This window comes from Staurois parvus, unplaced genomic scaffold (genome assembly GCF_062004578.1).
Source record: "Staurois parvus isolate SC_StPar_1 unplaced genomic scaffold, SC_StPar_1.0 ptg000077l, whole genome shotgun sequence".
Classification (NCBI taxonomy): domain Eukaryota; kingdom Metazoa; phylum Chordata; class Amphibia; order Anura; family Ranidae; genus Staurois; species Staurois parvus.
In genome coordinates this window covers 852,920-865,055 of record NW_028317873.1, presented here as the reverse complement: position 1 = coordinate 865,055, position 12,136 = coordinate 852,920, and the positions used below count along the sequence as shown (strand labels likewise).

The 12,136-nt window shown below is 46.2% G+C and overlaps 1 protein-coding gene across 1 annotated transcript in view; it reads left to right on the top strand.

Annotated features, from left to right (window-relative positions):
- Positions 1-9,627: 9,627 nt before the first annotated feature.
- The window catches only part of CUNH7orf57 (chromosome unknown C7orf57 homolog), a 99,594-nt gene continuing 97,085 nt past the window's right edge, over positions 9,628-12,136 (top strand). Inside the window, exon 1 of the mRNA XM_089669439.1 lies at positions 9,628-9,799. The gene's annotated coding sequence lies outside the window, so the exon portion shown is untranslated. The remainder of the gene's footprint in view (positions 9,800-12,136) is intronic.

Sequence of the window (12,136 nt, the reverse complement as noted above, 5' to 3'; positions counted from 1 at the left end):
ATGGTATTATATAGGAAGAGGGGGCCACATGATCACTGCACTCTCTTTTCCAATTGGCAAGGGAAGGGAGAGCAGCAAGCCTGCAGCCAGATTTTCTGCACCACACCAGGCTACATGTCTTCCAACATTGGAAGGGTACTTTATGGAAGGTAGAAAGGTAGTAAAGCCCCCTCCCTTGAAAAGGAGCTTGTCCCAATGTTGGAGAGCCAGGGCCTCTTCTCTACATTCAGTCTCCCAGAAAGAAAATGTAAATAATGTTACTAGCCTGTTTTCTAGCATAGTTTGTTTATAAATGGTGGATTGGTGGGCCATAAGTTTGCCACTGTTGCTTATAAACAACAATGGAGATAACAGTTGAGGTAGCAGTTCCAATAATCGCTGTGACAGTGACATTGTGTGGAGCTGATTTGAGGGGCTCGATACCATGTGATTGCTGTGATATCTAATCACAGCAGTCACATGCTATTATTTCCATTAAAGTTCCCTCCCCTTCCTCTTACAACAGGAGAAGCCTCCGTTGGCCATTGTCATCACTTTCGGTTTCCGTCCATGTCATTTCTGGTGAGCTAGCTCCAGTCTGTGGAATGCACGCAATATATTTCACCATAGAAGCTTTTTCTCTGAGTGTATATGTGGCATTTCCCATCTATGAGAGATTATTCATGAGGGGATCATGATGTTTCCTGCTACATTTCCTCCTTGCTGATGGTTGCAACTGAGAGGTGTGATAGACTCACTGATTATAAGGATCTGTTAGGTTGCTAATCTTACCCCACAGGTGGAATACTGGATTTGGTGATTGGAATGAACATTCACCATTGGCTTTTGTGGACACGGTACACGAGGGTTCTTTGTGGAGTCACTACATGGACACTTTATGATTATGGACATGAGTATGATCATCTGAATGAGATAATATGTATTGATCACTTTTTATAGATGTTTTGGAGATTTTATTTCAACTAGTGGATCACTGGTATCACCTATCTTAGGAGTAGCACCTATCTTAACTGTTTTTGGTTTAATAAAAAACGTCATAAAAAAAAAAGAGGAGTAGGCCTGCAGGCCTGAGGAAAGAAAAGGGAGGAAGTGGAGAATCAGAATATAAAGAAAGAAAAGTAAGGAAATAGAAAATGAAGTATGTGCCAAAAGACTTAGACATTCTCATAAATATGTGTTAGGGATACTACAGCGGCAGCCTCTAGCGCTCCACAGACCGGAATCCCCCAACCTGCGCGGAATCTATGCCCCAACCTGCTTGTTCACCAGGGCCCCTGATGGTGGGGATGGACTTGAAGCAGGCCGAGCACCACTGGAGGTGTGTAGCAGGTGAGAGCCTGAGGTGAGGAGGTAACAAAAGCAGCGTCGGGCAGGCCGGGTCGGTAACGGTGGTGGCGGCGTGGTACAAAATCAGCAGGCAGAGGGATAAACAGGTCACAAGCCGGGTTCGGTAACAGGAGATCATAACTTGCAGGGTTAAGCAGGAGAATGGTCAGACAAGCCAGGGATCAGAACAGGAGACAGACAGCAAATCAGGGTCAGGCAGGGTTGGCAACAAGACAATCTACTATGCAAGAACTCAGGACACAGGTAAGACCATACGGCAACTAAACACTGTCCTGACCTGTTTTAAATAGGGTGCGATGCGCCGTGATTGGTGCCAGGCTCACGTCCGCGATCGCAAGTGCGCATGCGCGAGCGTCGCTGCATTGGGTGCCCTGGTCCCAATGCTCGCACGCTAGTGCGGCCGGGCACACCACGAATGTGCAGACTCGTGCGCAATCGCGCCCAACTCTGGGGTCCCTGACAATATGACTCCTGGGTAATGTAGCAAAAGCAACAACCATATTTGTCTCAGTGTTCATCACTCAACCACAGATGGACCAGGTCATAATGGAGAGATAGGGGAAGTAGAAATAGAGATCATGAATTTCAGGGCATCAGAGGAGCTGAAGTGGGTCCAGGAAGAACCATAGTGTTTTAAACTTATCAAAAGAGTCAGTCTCAAAAGCTTAAATCTCTTCCGTTCTCATTATATCATTGACCATATATACCCATTGCGATAGAGGCGGGGTAGTGGGGGGTTTCCAATGGGTGGGAATAACCTGTCTGGGGAGGGAGTTTATATACCACAAACATAGCGCCCAATAAGGTTGAATCCTAGGGCATTCCCACCAAATGTGGAGGTAGGTTCCCTAGCCATGGCCAAATCTCCAGGATCACATTGACTCTGAAGGGAAAAGACAATGGAGAGATCTGGTCTATATACCATCTTGTGCGTATTTTAAAAATTCTTTTCCTGAGCATAGCAGGAAATGGAGGATTTGTGAGGAAATAAGAACAGTGTTCCCCAATCCTTAGGGGCAATATCACCACCAATATCCCTAGCCCATACCCTCCTATAAGAAGGCAAGGAACTGTTCACAGAGTATTGTAAGAGTTTATATAGCATGGAGAGCATGTGTTGGGGGTCTCCGAGAGGGAGTAGAGCTTCTCAAATTCAGTTAGAGGACAGTGAAGTAAGGTCAAGGCAGGACTCATCAGGTGGAAGCTCTCTGTAGCAGCTGGAAATTACATCTTGCTGGTTTATTGTGCCTTCTCTCCCACCCAGCAGGCTACAAAGTCCTCTTTTGTACTAGCAGAGAGAAAGAGGCAGATCTCAGAAAAAATGCCCTTCCCTTCTGGTCGGGCAAAAGCTAACTACCCTGTTTCCCCTAAAATATGACCTAGTGCTATTTTTGGGAATTGCTAAAGTATAAGACCTACCCCGAAAATAAGACCTAGTTGTGATCAGGGCTTTTTTTCAGCTGGAACATGGCAGAACGCCATTCCAGCTTCTCTGGCACTGGCCTTGTGAAGGAAAACCGAGGGCTGGGCCCACAGATTCAGAGGGTACACGATGCCACACAGACACAGACAGCAGTTTAAAACAATTATGTTTATTGAACAGTTAGTGATCATGTAGTTGAGCATACGTAAACAGAATGATAACAGCGCATAACCATACAGTAAGAATAATACTGTCTAACACTAACCCCGTACTTGCGGACTTTTCCCCAAACTCCAGAAAGCAGCCTGGCTGCGCCTGAATGTTCCTGAGCAAGATATAACGTTGGGGTGCACCCTAAGTATTGTGCAATACTATTTGTAATCCAAAGGAAAGTGGAGTATGTCTCTTGTAACTTTCTGGTATATCCAAAATGTCACTGACCACGTGTGGTGCGATGTGCTGCCGCAAAGCCGCACTTACGGTTCCCTGGCAGGCTCTTGGTGCTTTCTCCTGACCCACTCCGGAACCGGACCATACAGTCACTTGTTTCCTGGCCTCGTTGTGGATCTTCCTTAGGTGCCCTTGCCAGATTCCACTGTGAGCCGTAAATCCTCTTCCAGGCCCCACACAGATTCTCCAGACGTCCTCAGCATCCAACAGCCAGACCCAGACTCCACTTCCTCCTCAGCACAGGAACTCCTCCCCTTCCCATAGAGTTTGTGATGCAGTAAGTCATTTCTTAATTGCAGCCTCAAACCTGCATTTACAGTTCACTATGACCCTTCTGAGGGTCCTACTCGGCCCCTAAATTAGTATTCATTAAACTTTATAGGGTAAATAAGCATTTATCTTCTCTTAGCAAAAGTCACTACAAAATCGATTCTTGTACTTTGCTGCCATCTACTGACCAAAGAGCATATTACAGGCACAATATAGTTTAACATTAGATGTCAGTATTCATCCATGTGTCACACCCTTACACTTGCACACACCTATATCTACTGTCTCTTATAAACACAGAAGCGTGGCTGAAGTGACAGCACCATCCGCTCCCACAGAACCTCCCTACCCCTGTACTCACTGTGGGACAGGGAAGGAACAGATATCTGTGGGTGCAGTATGCAGTGTGTGTAGGGGTGGGGCATCTCCTCCTGCAGCCTAATGCATGGAAGCCGATGCCCCAGGGGTGATCACTGGCCAGTGGGGAAGAGGCGGAATGGTGAGTAAGTGAGCTTGGTGCACTGTGTGGGAAGATAGGACCCAAAACGGGAGTTACTATAGAGAGGGGCCGGCTGCTGACAGCTGTGTTTTGCAAAGCTAGCTAACCATATGAGGGCAGTGGAGGGGGAGGGGGATGTGCAAAGGTGAGCTGCAGTCAGGTGTTGCAGAGGTAAATTGAGTCAGGTGAGTTGTAGACAGGGTGCATAGGTGATCTGTGGCTGGGGGGGTGCAGAGCTTAGCTGAGTTGCAACCCACCTTTGCACCCCCTGTCGACAGGTCAGCTCTGCACCCCCTGACAACAGCTCACCTCTGCATTCCCCGTCTGCAACTCACCCCTTCACCCGGTCTGTGGCTCATATCTGCACCCTGTCTGAAACTCACCTGTTACCCCTGCAACACCTGACTGCAGCTCACAACTGTCATCAACCGGCCCTCTCCATAGTAACCCTCATCCACAACTGCCTGCAGCTCACCTCTGCACCCTCTGTCCACACCTGGACATTTAAAAAATAAGACCTACCCCAAAAATAAGACCTAGTGTGTTTTTTTGAGCCAAAAAAAATATAAGACAGTGTCTTATTTTCGGGGAAACACGGTAGCACTTTCCAACCTGCGTACAGGTGCATGGTGGTAATGATGTATGGAAGAACAGGGCTTACAATGCACATACGGAGTGAAGTGGTATCATGCCATTGCCAGGGGAAACAAGTACCAGAGAAGTAGGAGATGACAGCCAGGGGTAATGGGTTTCATGCCTAGTGAAGGAAGCGGTCGGCGCCGCATGGCACAGGAGAGAAAAGAGTTAGTGCGTGCATGGGATCCGTGCTGGTGCCCAGCAGGACCCTGTTTTGTCACTGGAAGAGAGGTGGCAGAGTCAAGATGGTCTGGTGGAATGGGACACTGCTCTGTAGTATCTCATCCAAAGTAGGTGTATGTATCACGGGACCGGGAAGCACCTATATGACAGCTTCAGGTTATGATACAATGAAGCCGGGGTGTACAGCTTGCTTCTAAGTCAGGTTGCCGCCATAATGTTGATGTTATATATAAATATATAAAGTGCAGCGCTATAAATATATATATATATATATATATATATATATATATATATAATATCAGTTCATAAAAATATCTGTGCAAAATATTCAAAGTGATATTCAGTGTAATATGTGCATAACGTGAATAAATAAATGGCCATATATGTCCTTCCAATTTCAACAGGAAAGTAAATGAGCAGAAATAGTCCTCAGATTAAAACATGATATATCCGTGTGACCAAAGTGCAGATGTGCGCATAACCTTGAAGATAATTCACCTCCTCTGATGGGTGTACACTCACCAGAACTTAGATGTATACAAGCATTGGTTACAATCTGTCACATCTGGGTGCAGGAACAGAGAAGCAGCATAGGGGTTAATCGTCCAGCATCCTCTAAGTACCGGTGGTGCGAATATTCTTAATCCTAATCGGAGACACGCAGTCAGTGGACGCCTTCACTTTTACGCTTCATTTCCCGCCCATTACTGCTTCCCGTCCTGCCATTAGCTGACCAGATGTGACAGATTGTAACTAATGCTTGTATACATCTAAGGTGGTGGATTACCTTCAAGGATATGCACACATCTGCACTTTGGTCACACGGATATATCATGTTTTAATCTGAGGACTATTTCTGCTCATTTACTTTCCCTTTGAAATTGGAAGGACATTTACTTATCGTCCTTCCCTGTTCTCTTGTCTAATCTGTTCTCATGCTCAGGGGCGGACTGACCATTTGGAAACTCGGGCACTGCCCGAGGGCCCGGGGTCAGTAGGGGGCCCCATGAGATGCCCCTGGTACCTTTTTCATAGGCTTTTTTGAGTTTGAGCAAGGACACAGGGGCCCCATGATCCCCTATTGCCTGGGGGCCCCATGAGTTGTCAGTCTGCCCCTGCTCATGCTACTTGTACTGATTGTGATTATTACTATGAGTGCCACACCTGCAACACTAAATCCGCAAACTGGACTCCACCGTGTGCCCCGGGTTTGGATTACCTATCTCCATTTGGAGAGACTTCACTTCATACCTTTTCCGCTCTCTGTACGCTGATACAGTGACAACTTTTCTTAGAGTTTATATTATCATTAATCTCTAAATGTTTACTCATTGTTTTCTCCTTTTTTTTTTTTATTATACATGGTACTTAAATATTCAGCTTATGTCTATATCTCTACCAGTACTTGTTCTGTAACACTCAGCAAATACCAGGTATGTCTCATTTCTATTGGTCATATGCATTTTTGACTGATTCTTTGATCCTATCTATTCTATAATAAAATTCTTTGTAAAAGAAGTTGGAAGAACATATATGGACATTTATTTATTCACTTTATGCACATATTGCACTGAATAGCACTTTGAGTATTTTGCACAGATATTTTTATGAATTAATAATATTTTATATATATAAATATATTTATAGCACTGCACTTTATATAAATGCTTCTATTGGGACTGTTGCCTATGCCCTGTAGCGCTAGCAGCTAAGTTATCCATCCGCTTCTTTGTTCCTGTGCTTGCTCATTTACTTTTCGATGTTGATGTTACATGAATGTGGCCCCGCTTGGTCTCAAGCATTAGCTAGCGCATACACCAGAGAGCCTGGATGAAGGAGCCCTGCCAACAAGCACATGTAAAGTTTGAATCCAAGAAAGAGCTCTTGTAATGGTGAAGCTGAACAGTAATATCCTTTAGCAACTTCCTAACAATGTGCTGGGAGCAGGGGCGGACTGACAACTCATGGGGCCCCCGGGCAATAGGGGATCATGGGGCCCCTGTGTCCTTGCCCAAACTCAAAAAAGCCTATGAAAAAGGTACCAGGGGCATCTCATGGCCATGGGGCATCTACTGACCCCGGGCTCTTGGGCAGTGCCCGAGTTTCCAAATGGCCAGTCCGCCCCTGGCTGGGAGTTATCAGGTCAGGCTTTATGAGGTATGTAAATGGCCTACACCTGTAGTAAGAGCATTATTGAATTTTGGTCAAGGCTACACAGCTTGTTTTCATCCACAGACATGTATCTGAAAAGGCAGTTTTTTCTGAAGATGAACTAACCGTTTACGTGGGCTTTAACACCTGGGAAGCATTGTGGCGTCTGTATGATGTGACTGCTGTGATCAGGGGTGGACTGACAACTCATGGGGCCCCCGGGCAATAGGGGATCATGGGGCCCCTGTGTCCTTGCCCAAACTCAAAAAAGCCTATGAAAAAGGTACCAGGGGCATCTCATGGGGCCCCCTACTGACCCCGGGCCCTCGAGCAGCGCCCGAGTTTCCAAATGGTCAGTCCGCCCTGGCTGTGATTGGCTCTCATAACCTTGGCCAAGAGCTGTCAGTGTTCTGGGAATGCAATCTCAGCACACAACCTCCTCCAAGCATGAATGCATTTATGCATTTGGCAAAGATCAAGTATAGTATCTGTTCTTATCAGTGTCCAGTAGAGGAGCTCCACCAACATTCCTGCTGGCGGGGACGTGTGGTTGTATAGTACTCCTGCTGGTAGGATGGGGGCCCTGATGGTTAATACAGGGCGGAACAGAAACCGAGGTGCCCACAGGCAGTTGGGGCCTGGGAGTAATTCCCCCCAGGAACGCCAGAGGGGCCCAGTTCCTCCTGATTTGAACGGATCTACCTTGTCTGGCCAGGGAGAGATTGCGGACCAGTGCCCCCCTGAGTGGTCACCTCAGGGGTGCTCTTAGTAGCACATGGGGATGGGATCGCAAGTGTGAAACGTGCACATGGTCACTGATCCAAACACTTCTTCTGCACTGCACCTTTTAGGGCTAGGCCTTTTGGCTAAGTCTAGGGCAATTTTTATGCTACAGGCCTCAGGGCCTAGCTAGTGCACAATTGCATGGCCACTTATTTATTTTTTAATTACTTAACTTATTTTTCTCCCACGTTTGTTCACTTTCACTTATATGTGCATTTTCTTTTCTCACGGACGGTAGGGTGTGGGTCCTCGGGGCTACCCTGAAGTCTAGGGGGAGGATGTGTGGCCTTTTGGTTCCTTCCTCCTCTGTCCCTAGGGGGTTTTCTCTTCGGGAGAGACCCCTTACCTAGTACTTGGTGGCTGGCTTCGGCTAGCCACAAGGAAAGGGGTCCACCAGACCTTTTGGCTAGGAGTACCACATGGGAACCTTAATCCCTGCCAGGAGCTTCATGCCCCGCGGGATCAGGGTAGAGATCCTACCCCTTCGGGGGGGCAGACAAAGCACACCCCTAAGTGCACTTTTTTGTGTTGGTTTTGCACTAGCACGTTTTTTGTTCACTTACGGGTTTTTCGCATGTTTGCGGACTTAAAAAAAAAAAAAAAAGGCTGTGCATTAACCTCCCTGGCGGTATGATTATTTCCGTTTTTTTTGTCCTGAAAGCGGTACATTATTTTGCATGGAAATATGTAGTTTTTTATTGTAGGCTGTAATTTTTAGGAATAACTCACTGAAATCTGTCCGAACAAGAGTCTAGTAAACATCCGGATATGATAAAACTTAAAACACGAAATCATAAATTATAATTTAATAAATAATCATAAAAAATAATAATAATAATACATTTAATTCAATAATATAATCAAACCGAAACACTGAAATTTGAAATACAGAGGCATATTCGCACATCGCTGAGCAAAGTCGCAAAATCGTTTTCAGTGTCTGATGACGAATTTCCCCCACAAATCATTATTACTCAATTCTGCAAGTGGTTCTGATTTACTATCGCTGTTCTCTAGCCGGTCTAAAACCGCTTTTGACCTAAAGGGACGCTTTTTGGACGCCATGGACTTTTCTAAGCTTCCAGGCAGAAAGAACAGTAAAAATGCAGGCAGGGCACAGGACAAAGCAGTAGGGACAAAATGTATGTGAAATGCATTGATACAGGAATGTTTTACTATGTAATAATCATTTAAAAAAAAAATGACATTTTTTAAAAATGTCAAATTTGCCGCCAGCGGCGCCCGTACGTCCCGATGTCACAGGGACCGGAACACGGATGCCGGCATTGGCCGGGAGGAGATGGTCGGGGACGCTGCAGGGGATACATCGCGGGAGCGAAGGACAAGGTAAGTGCTGCAGGGACTCCCTGAGCAATGCCGCATGGTAAGCCCGAGTGTAGCTCGGGGTTACCGCTTTTGGTACTGAAACTTTACCCCGAGCTACACTTGGGAATACCGCTAAGGAGGTTAAAGCTCACTTTTCTTGTCTCCGCATATATGTGTTACAAGGATTGGTCCAACATTGGTCACCACCCACATTACAATCGGACCGTACAATCTTTGTACAATCAACTTTTGATTTACCAAAACAATGAACCACAAAGATCTACCTAATCCAATAGGCAGGAATTGCACTACATAGTTATTGGTAGATCTAAAGGAGATTGTACAATCAGATTGCAATGTGTGCAAGTGAGCAAGCTTTATTTTTCCTAACTTGGGACTTACAAGGACTGCCCTAGATTCAGTAGGCATGTATGGACAGATTTACTCCATTCAGCCACAAGGCTAGAAAACCCAGAAACCTTCACTCCTGGTAGAAATGACAATTGTTGTGGTAGTCAGAAAAATGGCTGCCATCCCCCAGTGCAGCAGACTGTTCGCAATCATGTAGATTTCACAGCAGCAGCAGCATTCCGGACGTCACTGGGTGCCCCGGGGCCCTGTGTGTATTGGGAGTTGCTATGGGAACCAGAAACTGTTACAATGAGTGATCTGTGTACTTCACTTCCAACGAGCGAGCGGCTGAAGAAAGTAGGGAAGATATTCATCTCCAGGTAAACGTCCCACATTAGCAATCTGTTACACCTGATCATGTTCCCATATACCTCAACACCTACATAATGCTAAATATTTGGTTTGCAAAGTATTGCTGGTCGACGTTTACTACGAAATCGTGTTATTGTATCTAAAGGACAACTATCGCAAAATACTTGGCGTTTATTTATCCCTTTTTCACCCAAGAGTCATACAACTTTCTTCCAAGATTCGCAAACTTTTGAATGGAATCTTATAAGAAAAAATGAGTGAATCTTCGGTAAAATTTGGGTGAATCTTACGGGAAAAGAAAGAACTGTATATAAGGACTTGTCTCTGTAATCATTTTTATCGTCATTGTGTGGCTGTGTGCAGGGGCAGACTGACCGTTTGGAAACTTGGGCCCGGGGTCAGTAGGGGGCCCCATGAGATGCCCCTGGTACCTTTTTCATAGGCTTTTTTGAGTTTGGGCAAGGACACAGTGGCCCCATGATCCCCTATTGCCCGGGGCCCCATGAGTTGTCAGTCCGCCCCTGGCTGTATGCAATGTCGATCCGATAATTCTTCATCAGTAAACCTGTATCAGATGAAATGCAACTTGATTGGCGTGGATGTCCTTTATTGAAAAGCAGGGGCGGACTGACCATTTGGAAACTAGGGCACGGCCCGAGGGCCCGGGGTCAGTAGGGGGCCCCATAAGATGCCCCTGGTACCTTTTTCATAGATGTTTTTGAGTTTGGGTAAGGACACAGGGGCCCTATGATCCCCTATTGCCCGGGGGCCCCATGAGTTGTCAGTCCGCCCCTGTTGAAAATGTCTACTTAACACATTGATAAACTGATTGTCTTTCATCATCAACTCTATTTCTAGGTGTCATAGTTTACCTATACTTTTTTAGGTTGGCAGGAGAGGTGACAAAAGTTAACCATACACTAGAAGATTTTCATACGAACGTTCAAACAAACATTCTCGGTCAGGGGCGGACTGACAACGCATGGGGCCCCCGGGCAATAGGGGATCGTGGGGCCGCTGTGTCCTTGCCCAAACTCAAAAAAGCCTATGAAAAAGGTACCAGGGGCATCTCATGGGGCCCCCTACTGACCCCGGGCCCTCGGGCAGTGCCCTAGTTTCCAAATGGTCAGTCTGCCCCTGTTCTCGGTACATTCAATAACTTGACGAATGTCATTCCAAAGAAGTTCAACATTTTGTTTTCTTTTAGGGCTTGACTAACACACACTCACACTCACACTTGACTGTTTTACCAACTCTTGCCAAACGCCCCTATGGCAAGCGTTGGTCCGGCGTTTGCGGAGCGTTTTTTAACGCTCCGCAAGCGCGGTTCAGCGGCGGTTGCTAGGCATTGCCGAGCATTAAAAACGCCCTACAAATGCCTACAATGAAGTTTGAATGGTTTTACCGCTCCGCAAACGCCCCGCAAACGCGTCGCAACCTCAAACGCCGGCCGGGCGTTTGCAGAACAGCACCATAGACTAGAATAGGAGGCTTCAACGCTTCCTGACTTGACCAGAGGCGTCCGTTTTGCTCCCATTAGAACAGCACCATGTGCTGCAATGTACAGAATTGTACGAGGCATTTGGGAAGCGGTAAAAACGCTTCCCAAACGCCTTTCTGCCGCCTGCACACAACGCTAGTGTGAACGTAGCCTTAACATTCAATTTTGCAGTGAATGGACTTTTCCAAATGAAAACCACATACACTGTTAGAAATTTGTTCGTCTGAGGAAAATTTTTTATCTTGCTCCTATGCATTTACTTTCACTGCGTTCAAAACAAATGTACATTTGACACTATTCAAAAGTCAAACAAACTTTTTTAAAATGGAAAATTTGGAAAAAAATTCTACTAGTGTGTGGCCAACTTAAGGCTAGGTTCACACCTATGCAGTTTGCTTTTGATCCGATTCTGCAGTGCGTTTTGCGTTTTTGCACCTGTGTTTTTAAAGCATTTTGTGTTTTGTTTTTTTTTAACTTGTTGCTAGGCAGATTAACCATTAGCCGCCCGGCCAATGGCCGTTTGGCGGCCACAAAAACGCTTTAGCTTTCCAGGTGCACGCCATTTGGCGTGCTCCCGCACATGCGCAGTTCGTGTAGTTGCAGAGCCGCGCAATCTGTCACCGGCCGTGTACCTCGGACACGGCCGATGACAGATCTGAGTACCGGCCCCTTGCCGGTACCATGTGACCTGCTGTGACCAATCACAGCAGGTCACATGACAGTTGTATACAATGGATGGCTTCATTCATGCCATCCATTGTATACTAGTGCCTAGCTGTGAATGGTCACAGCAGGTCACATACACGTCATGTGATTAGCTGTGGCCAAATCACAGCTAAGCACA